General features: G+C 41.6%; 1 long non-coding RNA gene across 1 annotated transcript; it reads left to right on the forward strand.

Moving 5' to 3' along the window:
* The first annotated feature begins 227 nt into the window (after positions 1 to 227).
* Positions 228 to 18,267, forward strand: LOC113910227. Its single transcript, XR_003515971.1, has 4 exons — positions 228 to 825; positions 9,666 to 9,840; positions 17,360 to 17,493; positions 17,793 to 18,267. It is a non-coding gene; the product is annotated as an uncharacterized LOC113910227 (long non-coding RNA).
* Positions 18,268 to 18,708: the final 441 nt, after the last annotated feature.

Consider the following 18,708-nt stretch of genomic DNA (forward strand, 5'->3'; position numbering starts at 1 on the left):
TTGGTCTTGACTCCAGAGACCTGGACCATGACCACTTGGTGAGGGGGACACAGTGTAGGGGCTACATATTATAGCAGTTAAGAGAAAGGGCTTGGGAGTCAGATGACCCAGGTGCAAATTCCTATTCCATTATCTCATAGTGGTGTGGTTCTAGAATATTCCTCCTAACTTTCACGGGCATATTGTATGAGAGAGATTGAGATGTAGAGCAAGGGCTGAGAGGGAAAGGGAAACTTTGTCAGCAGTTAGTGATGGAAAACTTAGACTGCAAAAAATTGACATCTATACTTCCCCAGTGACAAAACTAGAAAGAACACTGGCTACGGATTAAACTTGAATTTCTCGCACACTTGGACAGTTTCTATCCTTCAGGTTCTTGCTACTCAAGAACAGGCAGTATTAGCATCACATAGAAGCTTATGAGAAACGCAGAATCTCGAGTCCCACCCCAGACTACAGAATCAAAATCTGCATTTGGACAAGACTCTCGGGTAATTCTTATACACAAGGAAGTCTGAGAAGCACAGGTCTTGATCGTTCTCACTTTCTGTCCAGTATCATTAATTATGGTTCTAAAGACTTGTGCTGATTTTCCACTGTTGTTCCAACAACTTATTTCTAAGAGAGATGTGAGGATTATAAGAGAAATGTGGGAGTGAGGTGGCAGGTAAACCACGAATCAGATTCTAGTATCAGGCTTGTTACAAATAGGCTGTGAGACCTCAGGCAAATGACTGTCTCTGTAACTTAAATTCCCCCTCTACAACAAGTGTTTTTGGAAAGAAGAAGATCAGAAAGATGGAAATGAGCATAGATTATTCTAAGGTAATTTTTAGATTCAAATATTCATTAAATAAATATTAAAGTAAAACACAGACCTAACTAACAATTGTGAGGATGATGTCTCTGTCTTAACTACTGCTGTATTTTTTAGCGTACAGTAGTTGCTCGATAAATATATGAACCAAGAATGTAGTTGCTCAACAAATATATGAACCAAGAATGAATGAATATTCCCTCTTACATTCTCAGAAATCTTTCCCAAAGCTAGCAGCACCTTCTGTACTTCTATCATAATTTTTACATATATTAATTGACAAAAGACAATTAACAAATTTTTCTCTAGTATAACAAATTTTCTTTCTACAAAAGCACTTATAAAGTATTTATTACCTTCCCAACTAATAACATTTCTGCAAATTTTCTTCTGTAGGTGTGGTAGGTATGTGTCTTTCAAGTAGCTAAGGTCATAGGGAACATAGATTTGAAATCTGCTTATTTCCTTATTATATCAGAGTACTGGTACATGGTAGGCTTTCAATAAACATTTGTGAATGTATGCAGCTTTCATAATTATTTTAGGACTGCATAATATTCCTTCAAGTTAATGCATACTGACTTTCAAAATAAGGTCCATAATATTGAACATCTTGGTGGTTTCTCATTTTTTCTTTTTACCATAAAAAAATTAGAGTGAACATATTTGAGAATGTATATTAGTGGGTCTGGTGAGTGACATTTCTTTGAAATTCTTTACAGTGGATTGCCTGGAAGAAAGGGTAGGAGGATCTTTACAGTTCTTGTTACAAACTGCTAAATTTTCTTTCTAGTTCCAAAATTTCAGGATTCATAGAGAATCTCACATTCTCAAGTGGCTGCAGCAAAGACTAGAAGTCAGCAGCCAGCTACTGATGCCACCACAGTCCTTGAAAATGGCAAAACAGACATTCCCACATTCTTTTCTTTCATGGGTGATTAAAACAAAATGGAAAACTTGTGCTAGAAATTGGCTTACAGCATCCAATGGAAGAAATATCACGTTACACAAATGACCAGAGACTAGCTGAATAAACAAGATAAACTCAGAGTTGCATTCTTTCCCAGAATCTGAGAGTAGCGCTTTGGAGCATGGATTCACAATTCTGTTTCTAGCCTATTTTTAAAATATCAAAGGGAAGGACCAGATGTCACAATGAATTAATATCCTAGACTTTTTAATCTGGAGACATAGGTTCAAATTCTCCCTGGCCGAAAGTAAATAGGAGTTTTCTGGCTTCTCAGAGATCCCTTGTGGATATTTCATTCACCCCCAAATTTGACAGTTTGACAGGATGATCTCTGCATCTTCTTTTTCATTGTGACCTGAGGGCTGGACGCGCAGATGAGGTGAGGCAGGTGCCATAACAAAGCTGAGGGAGGAGTCCACTTAGTCTCCCATCTGCTCACCACACATCCCTCCTGGAATTCCTGTCTACTCTTCAGCATTTCTCCTTTAAGAGGCACTGAATTACACAGCTGTTGTTTAAGAAAGGCAGGAAATAAAGGAGGAGGAGCTCTGGCTCCTCGACTGACTTAGTGATGGAAAGTCGAAGGCTACCAAAGTGCAGCTGCAGAATCCATCGGCATGGCTTCAGTCCTGCTGCAGTCCATCCAAGTGGATCTACTGGAAGTACTCCCCCAAAATGTTTCCCCTCGGCGACATACATCTCCGTTCTCTATTCAGGTCAGTGGCTGAGATCTCATCACAGAGACTGTGGCAATGTCATTAACAGTCTTACACACCATTGCCAGTCCTTCTGGAAGTTCTTCCTGCCAGATCTAGGTTACATACCCCTTCTTTGTGCCCTCATGACCTCTTCCTCGCCATCACAGCATTCCTCTCATTTTTAATCATGCTGTACCCAATGTTTTCCCCCGCTGGTCTCTAGATGCCATGGGAACAGAGAGTGTGCCTACCCAAGTCTTCGGGGTATGCCTCGCTGCCCGGCAGAGTACATGCCTATGTCTAGATGCATCCGCTGACTTGTGTCTCTAAGCATCTCAATAGGATGTTCTGAATCACCCTGCAAATCCTCTGAGACACCCTTCTGAAAAGAAGAGTGGTGGCTGAAGAGGCTTTCTGATGGCATCTGCGATGAGGGAGTGGTCTGGGGCTCCCTACCAGCTGAGCGTCTCAGAGCAAGTGAACTCGATTTCCCCCAGAAACTCCACACAGATCCTCACAGAAGTGTGACTGATGTGCTGATAGGAAGTGACAGGTGACCTTTCTCAAAAAGACAAGGGAACAGAAAGGATCATCCTTTATTTGACTGATGTCAATATGCAGCCCAGGATAATTTTGCGCTTGAGGAAAACCTGGACTGAGGAATTTGGGGTCAAAACAAAACAAAACAAAACAAAAACAAAACAAAACAAAAATCCACCATGTACAACCTCACTTTATATCTGCTTTTCTTTCTAGTTAAGTGCGGTTTTCAATGTAAGGTATGCTTAAATAGACTTTTAAAAAGACAGAAGGAGAACATTCTTTCACATGTCTCCCGCCTGACGGTGTTCCCATGGGATCCTTGAGTGAAGAAAGCCTGGCTGGTCCTAAACTTTCTAAATAGGTTGGCTGTCCACTTCTCTTTGACACAGATGCCCTGCTTTTATTTGCATTCAGCTGTATCAAAGTATGAGCATGTTTCAAAAAAAAAAAAAATCATGTCTTTTAAGGCATAGTAAAGACAATTGAAACATTCCTTCTCCCCCTCCAGAAACCTAGGAATGAATTCCTCACCATTGTGGAAAAGTCCAGAAAAGAGCAGCCGGTCAAGTCAGACCTAGAAAAGACCAGCCTCCCAGCCCCCAACCTGCAGTCACGGGGAAAACCCAGAGAACCTGTCTCTTTTTCGTACATTTTTTCCTGAAAAATATAATTCAAAGTTCCTTCTCAGAGCCTCCTTACACCCTGATATCTGGGATCGTTGCATCCCACCTCTCTCAAGCTTGGGTGCTAAAATTTCTTCCCAGAGTTGGGTTTTTGAAGAAAACAGGTTTAAAACTGTCAGCAAGAGAGGAGAGAAGGCCAAATCGCTCTCATGCTTGAACCCGTGGGCCAATTTGTTTGTAATTGGATTGGTATGCAGCAAAGATAGAGCTGTCTGGGGGAAATGCTCCACGCCACCCACCCCCTCTTTGGAGGGGATATTTCTCCTGATGCTGATCCTCAGTCCGGTGCCAGCCCCCATGGGGGGAGAGGCAGGGAGAACCTGACCACAGAAGAGAAGGACCAATTGTGTGTACCCACAGAACGGGGACTGCCTCGTGGAAGGAGGCAGGACCCTTCACCAAAATAAACCCAGAAAGTAGAGCACACATTGCAGGGTCTGTGTCCAAAGTCAGGGACTGTGGGCCAAGGAGGAAGCTTGGATGAGAGAAGGGGAGGAGGAGACAGAGCTAGAGAGGGCTCCAACAAAAGACTAACAGCAGCCCTAGCCAGAAACCTAAGGAAAACTTTTTTTAATAAAATGAAGTTGCTACCACCTCCATTGACTCCTTAGTTGAGCCTCCACGGTCCAACCGTCAGCCAGTCATAGAAGTTCCACCTCACGCCCCGCATCGGTGACAGAGGCAGAAAAATGTGGACTTGGGGAGAAACAGATCTGGATTCTAATCTTGATTTTGTTTCTTCCTATTTATGGGATTTTAGGCAAGGGAGGTTAACCCAGTTGAGCCTCAATTTTCTGATCTGTAAAATGAAACTAACTCCTACAAGAAGGCTGACTTAAAGGGATCTTGAACGTTTGAAGAGCCATATTGGATGCTATTCATTGTCAATCAACATTCTCCTCACCCCTTGTATAGGTTTCCCTTTCTCTCGGGGACTAGACGCTGGGAGCCACATGTCCCAGACCTTCCTCTCCACCTGTGTTCTGGATATGACATGTTTAATACTAAAATCCATTCATGGGGTACTTGTAAGGCAGAAGAGTTTAAGAGTCCCCCTCCTTCTCTCAGCTCTGGTGGGGTGAGAGTGTGAGCTTCAGCAGATGTGACCAGTATGGCAGCTGGCTGGTCTCTCTTACTGCTAGGCCCCAGCTTCAGGGTTATGGTCCAGATGTAATTTCCCACAGCTCCCTGCAGCCCGTAGTGGCAGAACCTGAAAGCTAGGAGTAGCCCACCCTACTTTCTTGACTCCAGGCTTTTCCACAATCTAATAAGCATTTGTATTAGTTTTCTATTGCTGTGTAGCAAATTACCACAAACTTAACAGCTTGAAATAACACCTCTTTATTACTTCACCATTGTATAGGTCAGAGGTCAGGTGGGCTCAATAGGGTTCCTGGTCAGAGTCTCACCAGGCTGTGGACCAAGAATTGCATCCTACCTCTCTTGAGCTTGGATGCTAAAATTTCTTCCCAGAGTTGGGTTTTTAAAGAAAACAGGTTTAAAACTGTTAGCAAGAGAGGAGAGAAGGCCAAATAGCTCTCATGCTTGAACCCTTGGGCCTAAAATCAAGGTGTCAGCTGTTGACAGGGATCTTATGTGGAAGCTCAGGGAAGAATCTACTTCCAAGCTCATTCAGGATGTTGGCAGAATTCATCTCCTTGTAGTTTTAAGACTTAGGTCCCCAATTCCTTGCTGGCTGTCAGAAGCTTCTCTCAGTTCCTTAAAGCCACTCACATCTCTCCCCATGTGGCCTCCTCCATCTTCAAACCAGCAATGGCACCTTGAGTCCTTCTCCCAACATGGCAGCCAGAGCAGGACCCGTCACACCCAATCCCCTCACACTTGGACTCTAACATTCTTTTCTCTTTTCGGCCAGAGAAAGCTCCCTGATTTTAAAGGCTTGCATGATTAGATCAGGCCCACCCCAGTAATCTCTCTTTATGGCCAGAAGAAGCACCTAAGAGTGCTAAGGAAAGATGGGCCATGACCAGATTTATATTTTCACACAACAAATATTTATTGAGAACTTACAGTGAAGGTAGAAAATCCACCTTGATACTGGGAGTATTGCCATATAACATAACATAATCACAGGAGTGATCATCAGCATATTCATAGCTCCCAGGATTAGGGTGGAACATCACTGGGGGGAGCATTTTAGAAATTCTGCCTGCTGTAGCACCCAATTCCTTCTATTAAATCACATTCTTCCTGAAAAACCTAGAAGGGTTTTTGTTTTACTCTACTGAATCATGAGGGATCTGAGATCACAGTCTGTAAACAAACTCAGAAATGAAGAAAACAACACTTCAGATTACAACGCTGGGACCCGTGGAACTTTCAGGATTCTTGCCCAACAAACATCAGTTCGACAATTATCTAGCCACTGTCATGCACCAGGTCGTGCTACGTTTAAGGGAATCAAAAAAGAGTAAGAAACCCTACCCTTATGGTCTAATGAGCAAGATAGACACATGAATAGTCTTTCATTGTAACATATCATCAGAGATGATAAGAGAGATTAGGTTCAAAGTTGAGTATCACTCAAGAAATGTCGATCTGACGTCTACTCGGGGTCAGGCATTGGCTTAAGTGCCAGTGACTTAAAGACCAATGAGGCATATTACTACCCTAGAGAATCTCAAAGCCAGTGGAAGAGTCAGGTATGTGGTATTATTGCCAGACAGCACATTTATTGTCACATATCACAATAAACTGCTGTGTTTTAAAAATAGCTGCAATTTTTGACTTCTTACTAGTTACCATATTGAAATGTCACCTTAGGCCTGAAAAGGAGAAGGAATTATTTCTGAATTTTACAGAGGAGACTGAAAACAAGTCACTTTTCTAGGATAAGATGGATCTGGGTTTGCAACGCACACGGACGCAATTCTAACACCCCTCATAGAGGATAATGTCGAATGCCTAATGTTTGTGTTCTGCCCAGATCCCTCAGGATCCTTTTCCATCCTGCCTGCCCCATTGCTCCTCATTCCCATGTGCTTTGTTTCCCACAGTCAGAATCTGCCCTCTTTCTTGGGGAACTCTCCTTGGAGTCTTCTGGGCCCACCCCAAGTGGGGAGAGCATCTGGGAGCACATGTTCCCTGGGTGGTCCTTGACCAGTAACTGATGGAAGTGAGAGTGTGAAAATGCTAGTTCCTTGGACTTGGTCAGGAACACTCTGAGGCTTGATATATGGAATTCCTGAGCAAATTCGACCCTCGGTTGGACTTCATGACTGCACACTTCCGGGGCTTCTTCCCTTCCCTGCCCTCTGCCTTCCACCCACGCCTTGCCTGGTTTCCCTTGGGAATTTCCTTACAAACACTGACACACAGATCTGAGAGTCTGCCCTGAGATGTCCGTGCTCTGACACCACCATGGGAACCAAGGGAAGGGGGTGATGAACTCAGTTTGGGGCAGTTGGTGAAGACTTTCCAGTTATGAGAGATAAGCAGAGGCCTGCCGAGGTGGCAAGTGTGAAGAAGAGCATTCCAGGCAGAGGAAACTGCACACACAAAACCACAGAGACAGGAAGTTAGAGGAGAGATTTAAAAATTGGACATGCTGGAGCAAAAGGTGGGCCTGCCAGGAGTTGGAGCTCTTGGGCCAGGAGAAGCACCTAAGACTGCTAAGGAAGGATGGGCCAGGATCAGCTTTATATCTTCACACAACGAAGATTTATTGAGGACTTAGAATGAGGGTAGAAAACCCACCTCTGTCCTAGGAATATCACAGTGAAGACCAACCTCCTCCGTGTCCCTCATAGAGTTATAGAATAATCCTTTTCTGTCCAACACAGCAACCACTAAATACATGTGCCTATTTAAATTTAAATGGACTAAAGTTGAAATTTAGCTTCCCAGTCACACTGGCCACATTTCAAGTGCCTGGTAGCCCCATGCGGCTAGCCTATTAGATGGCTCAGGTGCAGAACATCCTCACCATTGCAGAAAGTTCTACTGGACAGGGCTAATCTAAACACATCAGGGAATAACTATGAGTCTTCCACCTAATTTTTAATTAGTATGTGTCTATCTCCTAGTTAGTCTTTTTTTTTTTTTTTAAAGTCTCTCCTTGTGTTTTTGCATTTTATACAGAAGACAGAGGATTCTTTTGATTGCACAACCAGGCCTCCGCACAACCACCTGCATTTGGCAATCAAATCATAGTCATGGTTGTCAAAAGACCAGGATTGCAGAAATCCCTTTGAAAGTGCACGTGGTCCTTTTATGTGCTGGATGAGGGAGATATGCTCACACCTGCCTGGAGAACCCAAGCCGTGGAGTCTGCCTGCCTCCAACTGTTCACGGTGCTCGTTCTGAATGCTTGTAGCTCAAAGCCCATCCTCTAAAAGCAAAACAATATTCAGGAAAGAAACATAACCTGAATTCCTCACCTGGCATTCTACCATTTCCAGGGCTACAAAAATGAACGTAAAACAGCCACTAGCAAAGGTAATCTCTGAAATCTGTCATGGGATTTTAAATGGATGATTTTTGCAAAATTTTACTGATAAACTAATAGGAACTGGAATTTTCGTTGGAGAGTTGTTGCCTCCTACTTCATCTATGTTCTCACAAGAACCAACGAACAACAAAGTGTTTCATGATAGTCTAGAATAAACCCATCAAAAACATAAAAACTGGACTATGTAATCAAAGATTTTAATCAAAATGTCACTATAAAGAAATTTAAGCCTAACCATTCTCAAGTGTCAAGTATGAAATCCTAATAAGTGTGGCACTCAAAAATGAAATTCCCCCTAAAGAGGCAATTTCATATTCAGTTGAGGAATTTCATATTCAATTCTCCCCAAAGAGGCAATTCAATCTTGATATGATATAGTTTTCAGGCTCTAAACAAATATTGTTGACCTTATGAAAGCTCTTCTCTTTATTACAAAGATTAAAGGGGTTAAACGTAAAAGAAGAGAAAGCACTACTTTTTTAAATAACAAAATATCAACTTTGTTGACTGTGCTGCCTGCATCAAAAGCTTCACTCAGTCAGCTTTATCGGATTTTTAGTAGTTTTGATTTATAATAAACTGGTGAACATGAGTAGACCAGGTCCTAAAGGCTTGGAGCAACTCTGGGGAGGAGGGGCTAAGCAGCAAAGAGGCCGTATTATTTCCAGGGGAGAGAAGGTATCATCGCGATAAATAAGACTTCTTTTACATGTGGTTTGCTTTGCTTTTTCGTTTTCTTTTTGTTTTTGTTTAGCACTCTGCTAATTCTGTTGCCCTGGCACCTGCAGGCAAAAGGGTACAGGATATTCCTATTCTCCCCTTTGTCTAATTCCACAAGCCTAAGGAAGCAGTAATGACCAAGCTCTTAGAGTTTTCCAGCTGATTATAGAGAAGGGCATTGTATTCCACAGTATATTCTTGCAGCCCTGCCACCAGATGAAAGGAAAAGCATAAAAGCACCAGCAAGGCTGGAACTCTGCTTTTCCTGCTGTAACATGCCATCAAATGTGGGACGGGGCCCTCCACGGATGCAGGCATTCTGTTTTTCACGTTCGCTGAGTTCAGCTGAGGATGTCTGAGATCAACAGGTGGCCTTGCTAATGGAACAGATTCACTCATTGTTTGTGTGTTTAATGAATCATTGAGTTACTGATCAGCAGTGAGCAATAGAAGCTGTTCAAACAGAAAAGAAGCCCAGCCGTGAGCTGGTGTCGCCACCACGCTCCTTTGAAGCACGGCTGGCCCCAAGGGCTGTGAGGGAGGCTTGGGGTTTACTCCCTATGGTTCCCAGAAAAGCTGGTAGCGAGAAGAGGGTGTTATTTCTAATTGGATGATGAAAGTCAGCTCAGGGGACAGAGACCAAAGGGCCAAATGTAAAAAGGGGAGGAAGTGAAAACATCTGAATCAAAGGTTGAGGTAAAAACCAAGAGACAGGTGTTTGCAGTGAACCGCGCAATAACCCTCATCTTGCCTCCCTCCCCAGGTCCTCAGGAAGCAACCAAGTGGGGAAGGACCGAAAGAAGTAAGGCAAGGCTTAGGATTCGGATGCTGATTTCCTCACAAAGAGTTCATGGTGTGGTGGAAATTCTCTCTCCTATCAGGAGGCGAGTCTGACCCTTCTTTGTGAGATTCCCACAGGTTGCACCAGGGCCTTTCCCGTGAGTAGATTTTGACTGAAGCTATGCCAGAATTGCATTTAGCAGGCTGCACGTGTCTTTTTTCTCCACAAATAAGACTTTTTATTTGTCACCATTAAAAGTCTGAATTTTAAGCAGATTCTTGGACTAGTGGCTCATATCTATCAGTTCATTTAACTGTATCCCCTGTCTCATCCCAGAAGCTTTTCCAGAACCATTGTCTTCACCACGAAGCCACATGAGTTTTCCCATTTCAAACTTGGGCTTCTTCGGCATTTTTTATTTTTCTAATGAACCCATCATAGAGAGGATAAATAGATCGGCAAGTCTTTTTTATGTCTTTCCCAGTGCTGACTGGAATCAGTTTACAGGCAACTTCTTTAAAGTCATTTGGGTACTTCTTGGGTCATGATTTCCGTCATCTTCTGGATTTGGTGGACCTATAGGTGCCAAGTGTGAAAGGTCTTCCAAATCTGATCATTGCTTTTTTTTAGTAAACCAACACAGAACAAATGAAGCATATAACTCCCGGTAGTCTTGATATCGACATGAGCTTCAGTCATGGTCTGCCCTTTTCTTGACCATGAAGCACATTTTTCATGGGTTGGATCCACGTTATAGAAGTCAGGCAGGCAGTTTTGCCCTGAATATCCTTTGTGGTTAGTTTGGATTTTCTAATGCAGTTTCATCATTCTGCAGAGCAACAGGCCTCACTTTATGATCCTTGAGGCAATCAGATGCAATTTTGGTTTCCTGAGGCCTCGAGACTAGCATTTTTCTGTGTTTCTTATATCAAACACAGCTGGTGCTTTTCCATCATACCAATCTTCCTTAGAGAAGGTACTAACCACTTTCTTCTTGGTTTCCTCTTGCCACCTTTTGTGGGAAGATTTTTTTTTTTAAGTTAGGGGACATATGAAAGATATGACAAAGTGTGGTTTGGTGAGGAGAGACCTGTGCTATGGGTTAAGTAATGTGTGTCTTAGTTTCAACTCTGCCACTGTCTCTGGAGTACCACTGGTCATATACTTCCTATGGCAGAGACTGGCTACCTAGTCACAAAACTTGGTTCCTTTCTTCTTGGACATACAGCTACACCCAGGTTCCAGCCTTCCTCATAGCCAGATGTGCCCATATGATATGCTCTGGCCATTGGAATGTTCACCTAGGTGTACAATTAGACCTGGATCATAATCCTCATAGATGATCCTCCATGCTCTCTTTTCCCTTGTCTTCAGCTGGATACTGATACCTAGGGTTGACCTTGAAGTTCACAGAGCCGCTGTCAAGCTTGGGTTCCCCTCCACCCTCAGAGTAGCTGGAGAATCTAGGAGTAGCTAGAGTGCCCAGGCTGGATACCTCAGCTGTAAGCAAGTTTCTCCATTTACCTTAGTGCACTGTACAAACATTAACTCCTTCTACATGTGCCATAAAACCGAACAGTAAAGAGGTGTTCCCATGGACTCTGAAGTTTCTTCCTGCCCTACCATCTTTGATTCAAAGCCATCACCTCATTTATACTTTCATCCGCCCTAGACAAAGTCAGGGAGGATGCTCTTCCTGTCTCTTCAGGATCTGGAGGAAGGAGTGAGACTTTTCTTTATTACATTCTCCATTAAGGATAGAGATAAAGGAGGAATAAAGAGAGAGAAAATAGAAAGTCTGTCAGAGTCCACCAGCTAGTTAGAGGGAAAGAATCAGGAGGAAGTCTAGAAGGCAGTAGGATGAATGGAGGAGACTCAGGCCAGAGAATGAAGGTGTAATTTGCCATTGCTGCTGGCCGGTAGCAGATCTTTGGGCTATAAATCCTGAATGAGAGCCAGAGCAGTGACAACAAGCTTCTATTCCACCAGCACATCTCTCGCTGTGGGTTTGTGCTTAATTGAGCCAGTCTCAAATCCTTTTAGAACTGAAGATCTTGACTATTCCAAAATGAATTTCCATCCATATGTCCTCTTCAATAAAGCCTTCTTTTCAACACAGAGGAGGATGTGAAAGCTATTGCTCCCTTAGGCAATGTCACTGCTATTTGAAAAACCAAGATGTATATACGCACGTGTCCTGTGTGTACATAACTTACAATACAATTTTCTGATTCTGAATGTTTGTGTGAACAGTGGAATGTTAACTCTTCCTGATGTAGAAGCTGCACCATATGTCCCTATAGTGGGAATGTGTCCCAATCCTAGAGCAAATGGGTTGCATTTGGTTTGTGACATTAGTCAAACTAAATACTTGCTATTGAGACAATGTATAACTAGGCTACAAAGATGTTTATAAGCCCCCAATTTTTTACAAGGTGAATGAAGGATAATTCCACGTTTTTATGTCTTTTTTTAAATCCTTGAAACATTTATATAGTGTTTATTATGTAACAAGCATAATGTAATGAATATTGTTCTAAATGTTTTTACAGATATTAGTTTATTTAATTCCCTATTAAAGTGGGACATTCAGGGGGCACCTGGGTGACTCCAGCATCTGTCTTCAGCTCAGGTCATGATTCCTGGGGTCCTGGGATAGAGCCTCACATTGGTCTCCCTGCTCAGCAGGGAGTCTGCTTATTCCTCTCCCTATACCTTTCCCCCAGCTCATGCTCTCCCTCTCTCTCTTTCTTTCTCTCTCGCTCTCAAATGAACAAATAAATAAATAAAATCTTTTTTAAAAAATAAAGTGAGACATTCAGGAATCCCATTTTAGCATTCAGGAAGAATTTAGTGGAAAGTGGCAAGGACCGTGGGTCAGAAGATCTTGCTCCCACATCATAGCATGATCAAGTTTGGCTGGCAGAGATGGAGTGGTAAAATTGCATCTCCCTAGGCTCTGCTTCCTCATTTTTTGAAGTAAGAAGTGCAAGCTAGATAACCTCCAGGGTCTAATACAATTCTAGGACCATTTTGAATTCACTCTCCTCCTGGCCCCCATGGTTGGTGCCTGACAAACTTTCCAAACTTTTCCATCTCTTATCCTAGCCTCACTCAGCTCCAGGCCCATGGTCTTCCCTTTTTTGTTCCAAAAACACTGAGCTCCTTCCCAGCTTAGAGCCTTTCCACGAGCAGTTCCTGCTACTGGAAGCTCTTTCCCTGCATTGTCTGGTTGACTCTTTTTTTGTCATTCAGGTTACTGATTAGTCTCTTCAGTGAGCATGTCCCCAACATCTCAGCCTAAACTATTCCCTCACCCAACACTAACTTCCCATCAATCACCCTGATTTACTATCACCTGTCACCATCTGATATTTTCTTGTTTATTTATTTGCTTCTTTGTTTATAGTCTGTCTCCTCTCACTAGGAATAAACCCTTGTGAGAGTGAGATATTATCTGTCTTATTTGTCATTGTATCTCTATTGCCTACATAAGAGCACGGTAGCCACACAGCCCAGCAAGTCTAGGGCTTGTAATAGAGGCAAAAATGGAGCCTAAGACCTAGAGCCATAGGATTCCTAAGAGTCACATCCAGGAGCAGAGGGATCCCTGAGTGCTACACTTAGTTCCCCTTTCTTACCCAATTCAGTGATTTCAGAGCAAAAGTCAGGGTGATTAGGCACAGACCCACATCCTTTTTCTCCTACTGACCTTCTACCTCTCAGAGACAAGCTGTGAATCTTCAGGGACATCCTGTGCAGTTATATTACCTGCCTCACAAGCGGTAAATAACATATCCACCTAAGGACTAGTGGCCAGTGGGACTTAGACAGCCGGGATGCTGAGCTGTAAGTGCTACTCTGCGGTGGCAAGAAGGTCTCAACTGAAGCTGATTTGATGCTAGCTTCTGCCCTATGCAAGTGTATGTCTTCTCTCCCAAGAGAAGAACTGGGTACCAAGCCAGATGTAGTAAACAATCTGTCCTGGGTCTCTGACCAGACAGAGAAAATCCTCTGAGGTTTAAGGAAGCCATGGAGTTTCTGGGAGGGACAGCTGTAGAAGCTGCTCCTACCCACTCAAAAGGGAGAAGTGATGCTTCACTCACAGCTGGAGGCAGGGTCCCCACCCAGGTGAATCACCTGGGACTAAAGTAGAATGAAGAGGAATAACACTGGTGAAGTCACAGTGCAATGTCAAGAGTGTCACTATCCGGATTTCAGAAGTAGGGGCTGGGCCGTGTGTGTGAAGAATCATCTCAACACACCCATGACCTGGGGATAGAGTCCACATGATCGTTTTTACGGTTAATTGACTTTGACTTCTCCTTCTTCTGTCAGGAGACACCCTTGCACTCAGATTCCTCCACTCACTCTTCAGGACCTCCTACAACAAATACCATGTGTAATGACAACTCAGGACTAGTGATTTTCTATCCTATCATAAAAAGATTACAGGGTCAGACATTTCAGCACTTCCTTGCCCCAGCATTTGGTCAAGAAGTTCTTCCTTAAGCATTACTAACATATCTCTTGCTGCAATGTCAGCTCATTTCTTTGTTTCAACCTACTGTGGAGAAGCAAAATAATGAGTATCCATATTCTTCATGATTTTTGAAAACAGTGAAATCAACCCTTAGCTTTCTCTCTCTCTACTAAATTTCATGAAAGGCCATGCTCTTACCACTATAATCTGTCTGGTAAGTCTTTTCTGAATTTTAATTCTTTGCATCAGTTTAAAAAATGCAGAAGTCAGAACTGCACCTATTGCTCTTGTAAGGTCCTTGGCAAGTCTTCAAGCAAGGAAAGTTTTCTTTCCGATTTGTGATGTCAAATTTCTGTCATTTTTGATCTGGAAATAAAGAGCTGAATCACATTCAGCTTGCATCTGGATCTCAGGTTTCTTCTTGTCACCTATACTCACCCAATCCTTTCCTTAACAGCAATGCCTGCTTCTTCTTTTTTTTGCTCCTAGGTGCATGGATGAGGTCCCAACCTTACCCTCTTTCAGAGAGTTGGCCTCCCAAATTTCCTAAGTTTATTTGCGTTTATTGTTCTGTCACTGGAGTTCTCAGAAAAGTTAGCCAGCTGAGAAGAGAGGGCTACACAACACCTGACAAAAATATGGAACTATCCTAGTCCCAAGAAGATACTGATGTGGCTAGCTTGGACTCCCTCTCAAGTTCACAGTGAGCCTTTGATGACCAGGATTTGTTTGGGAGTCCCTCCCAAATAGTTGTTGGAAACCCATTCTTAGCTTCTTTTATTCTCCTAACTTATTTTCACACATACACAAACTACCATATTGTTCTGCATGTCTACATACCTTTTTTGCTTCTTTTTGTTATACGTATGTACCCAATTCTTTTTTTTTTTAAGATTTTATTTAATTATTTGAGAGAGAGAGAGAGGCATGAGCAGGGGTAGGAGCAGAGGGAGAAGCAGACACCCCGCTGAGCAGGGAGCCCATTGCAGGCTCGATCCCAGGACCCTGAGATCATGACCTGAGCCTAAGGCAGACGCTTAACAACTGAGCCACCCAGGCGCCCCCTACCCAGTTCTTTTTTAAGCATCCTTAACTGCACCTGACTTCTGTCCCTAGGTTTAGTGCCCTCATCCCACCTTTATCCTCTTTCGGATAATTGGCTTCCCACATTTACCAAGTTTTTACCAAGTTTACTTACATTTTTCTCTCCCTTTCCTGGGAGGTTTTGACAGACTCAGCCAGTGAAGACCGCCTGCAATAGTCAGTTTACATTTGTAGTTTCCACATAATTATTACAGTATTTCCTTTTGGCTCTCAAAAGTATTTTGGTTTGGATGGTAAATTATATGGTCACCCTACTGATAGGGCAGGCTGACTTTCTACTATCCTTTCAGACTGACTCTGAACCACCTGAGGGCACCTTAACTTGCTACATATTGTCATCCCCCTGGGACTAATTTTCATGGTCTAGAAAATGAGCATCTGGCCCCTGGCAGGGCGCTGAGGCATTACCTAGGACTTTTGGCTGATCTTTCTACCAGGAGGGCCCGTGAGGGTTAGATGTTGATTGCTCTGATTCTATGTAGCATTGCATCATGAAACTACAGTGTAGTGGAGCAATTAAAAACTGGAACTTTGGAGCTGGGCTGCTTAAGTTCAAATCCTTGTTCTGTCACTTTTCTTTATACCATTTAATTGGGGCATGTAAATCCATATACAGTTTCATTATCAAGAGAGCTCTGAAACAGAGTATTTACACATGCACAGACCCAGCACTCACTAAGTTGTATTTGTGATCCAGTGTTTGTTGACTTCCTGTGTCACAGGATCTAAAAACATGGATATGTCATGGGAGACTTAGCTCCAGGCCAGCTTGCTTATACAACTCTAGTTCGTGGGACAGTAAGCTTGGCTAAATCTCTCTAGCACTAGAACTTGCCCTCTACAAGATAAACCCAACAACCTTCTTGTCTGAATGACCAATAAAGGTTGAATTATGTCATTCATTTATTCATTCACAAAGCACATGTTCTCTCAGGCACACAGAGCTAGGAGCTGCAGGGGATCTGAAGAAAATAATGTCCATGCCTAACTGCAAGTAGTTTATTATTGAGCTGGAGATAATAGAAGGATGCACACAAAAACTAAATGGCCATGCAAGACATTGGACCCAGAAATGCTACAAAGAAATATAATGATTAAATGTCAAATGAGTAGGACCTCATAAGATCTAAGAGTTCAAAAAAGACATAGATCACCTAGAAACGTAGACACCAAGGGAATCAAGACCTAGAATAAGATAGAAGTAATGGATTAGGAAGAAAAAGATAAATGTTAGATATGCACTAAACTTCAGAATCAGACTAATATTTGGCATGAGTTTCAGCCTTGGCTTCTAGAAGGCCAACTAGCTGAATGTCTACTTCAATATCACTTTTTAGTATCCCAGAACTTGTAAATGATCAGCGATCCTGTGATTGTATAGCTTACAGTTATATCTCATGAGCATAACACTAGGAAGCTAACTAAAACATGACATTTTGGATTAATTTTTTTGATAGAGTTGTCAACTTTTTATTTTGCTAAGTACATTAGGAAGAACAATACTATCATTTCATAAAAGGATACTGTGACACCAAAAAAGTGAGTAAGACACAATCAATTTTAAAATCTCAATATTAATATTCAAGTATGGGTCTGTATTGTAAATTATCATTAGAGTAACAAATAACCTTATCTGCTTTATGTGCTAATATAGTATCAGTCAATTGAAATATAAAAATATATGTATAATTGTAAAAGTAAAATGCTTTACTGATTCATCATGATTATAATAGCTACTAATTTATTTAAAAATTAATAACTTTCTAATAGGTAACTACAAAGTAATAGTTTCACAGCTAACACAAATGTTAAGAGAAAATTTCCTAGATAAAGTAGGAAGAATGTTATATTTTCAAATGCACATGTTTATAAAAATTTAAATGATAATACAAGACAAAATAATGGTGATTAGGTTTATTATAATCCTATCCTTTATGTAGTTGTTTACAGCCCTACTAAAAAATTTTTTCTTAAATTATATTCTGCTCTTCACAAAAAGTAATGTTATTAAATATGCTGCCTCTGTATCTCATATAGCAGATATTCAGATGAGCAGAAACTAACAGAAATCTTATTTTTAATTTGACAGCATTTAGGATGAATGATGAATTCAACTAGGTTTCTGCTTTACCAGCTTCCTGAAGGATTTCTGAATCTCAAACAGTGATCACAGTGAACTTAACTGAAGAAATATTTATAGAATGGAAAAATCAGGAAAGAAAGGTATCATGTAATTATCATTTTCAAGAAAAAAAATAGAAAGATGCCATGAATGATTTACACTATTCATATGCGTGCTCAGAAAGTAATTCTAGCACAGAATAATATAACAGAATAATGAGTGACCAGCAGAAGGATGGTGAGCCACTGTAATCAATCCTCTTTAGTCACAGACAAACCCCTTGATTCAAAAGAGATTTGAGAACTGCATGGTACTTATGCAAGGTATACAAACTAGATGGAACAGCTGCTTATGCATGTTTTTTTGAAAAGCCTCTTGACAAAGTCTTAATGCTTTACAGATAGCAGTGCAACACAGCAGGACTCACCACCACCAAGGTCAACCGCGGGGAAGGAGTTTGTGTGCTGAAGCCTGCTGAAGAAGTAGCAGACACAGAGGAACCTGGAGAAGGCAATAATCCTTCAGTGTATCTTTTCCAAAGATTCCCCATCATTTCACACCAGGGTGTACTGAAAGTGAGAATAGAAATCCAGAAGGAGATTCTGAAAAGGTCTTGTTATCTGGAGATAAAATTATCTTGTCCCACCGACACATTTCTATAACCAAATTTTAAAAACAATTTTTCCCCCAAATGATGAGAGGAAGCAGCAAGAACATGCAAAATACTAGAAATAAACAATTTGAATGCAAGTGAAAAATCTTAAATTAGCTTTTGAAAATAGAAAATTAGTTCTTCAAGTATTTTTTTCATTCAGTAATGATTTATTGAGTACCTCTGCAGCACCAAATCTGGAACCATACTACATGGGTTGAAATCCCAGCTGGCTATATGACCTTGAGTTAGTTATTTAAATGTCCTTCAGTTTCCTCATCTATATAATGGGATTAATCATAATACCCACTTTTTTTTTTTTGCTTTTTGAATTTTATTTAAAGAACATCTAAAGAAAGAAAGGAGGAACATCCACCATTAAGTAGAACAGAAATCAAATACTTTGTAGTAAAGACCATCCAACTAAAAACAGATTCGATCAGTAAAACAACAATAAACAATTTGTGTTTTATTTCAAAGGGCATCCTCCATTCATTGTCTGTAGGACAATATAACCCACTTGTCTTGAATGTTCAGAGAGTTAATATTTGTAAAGCACTGGGAACAGTACCTGGCAGTTAACACACATGATATAGTACTTGTTGAGTTAAAATGAGATGTACCAGGGATAACCACGGCTAGTAAATAAGGCACCCTTTTCAAG

This window comes from Zalophus californianus, chromosome 6, assembly GCF_009762305.2.
Source record: "Zalophus californianus isolate mZalCal1 chromosome 6, mZalCal1.pri.v2, whole genome shotgun sequence".
NCBI classification, from domain to species: domain Eukaryota; kingdom Metazoa; phylum Chordata; class Mammalia; order Carnivora; family Otariidae; genus Zalophus; species Zalophus californianus.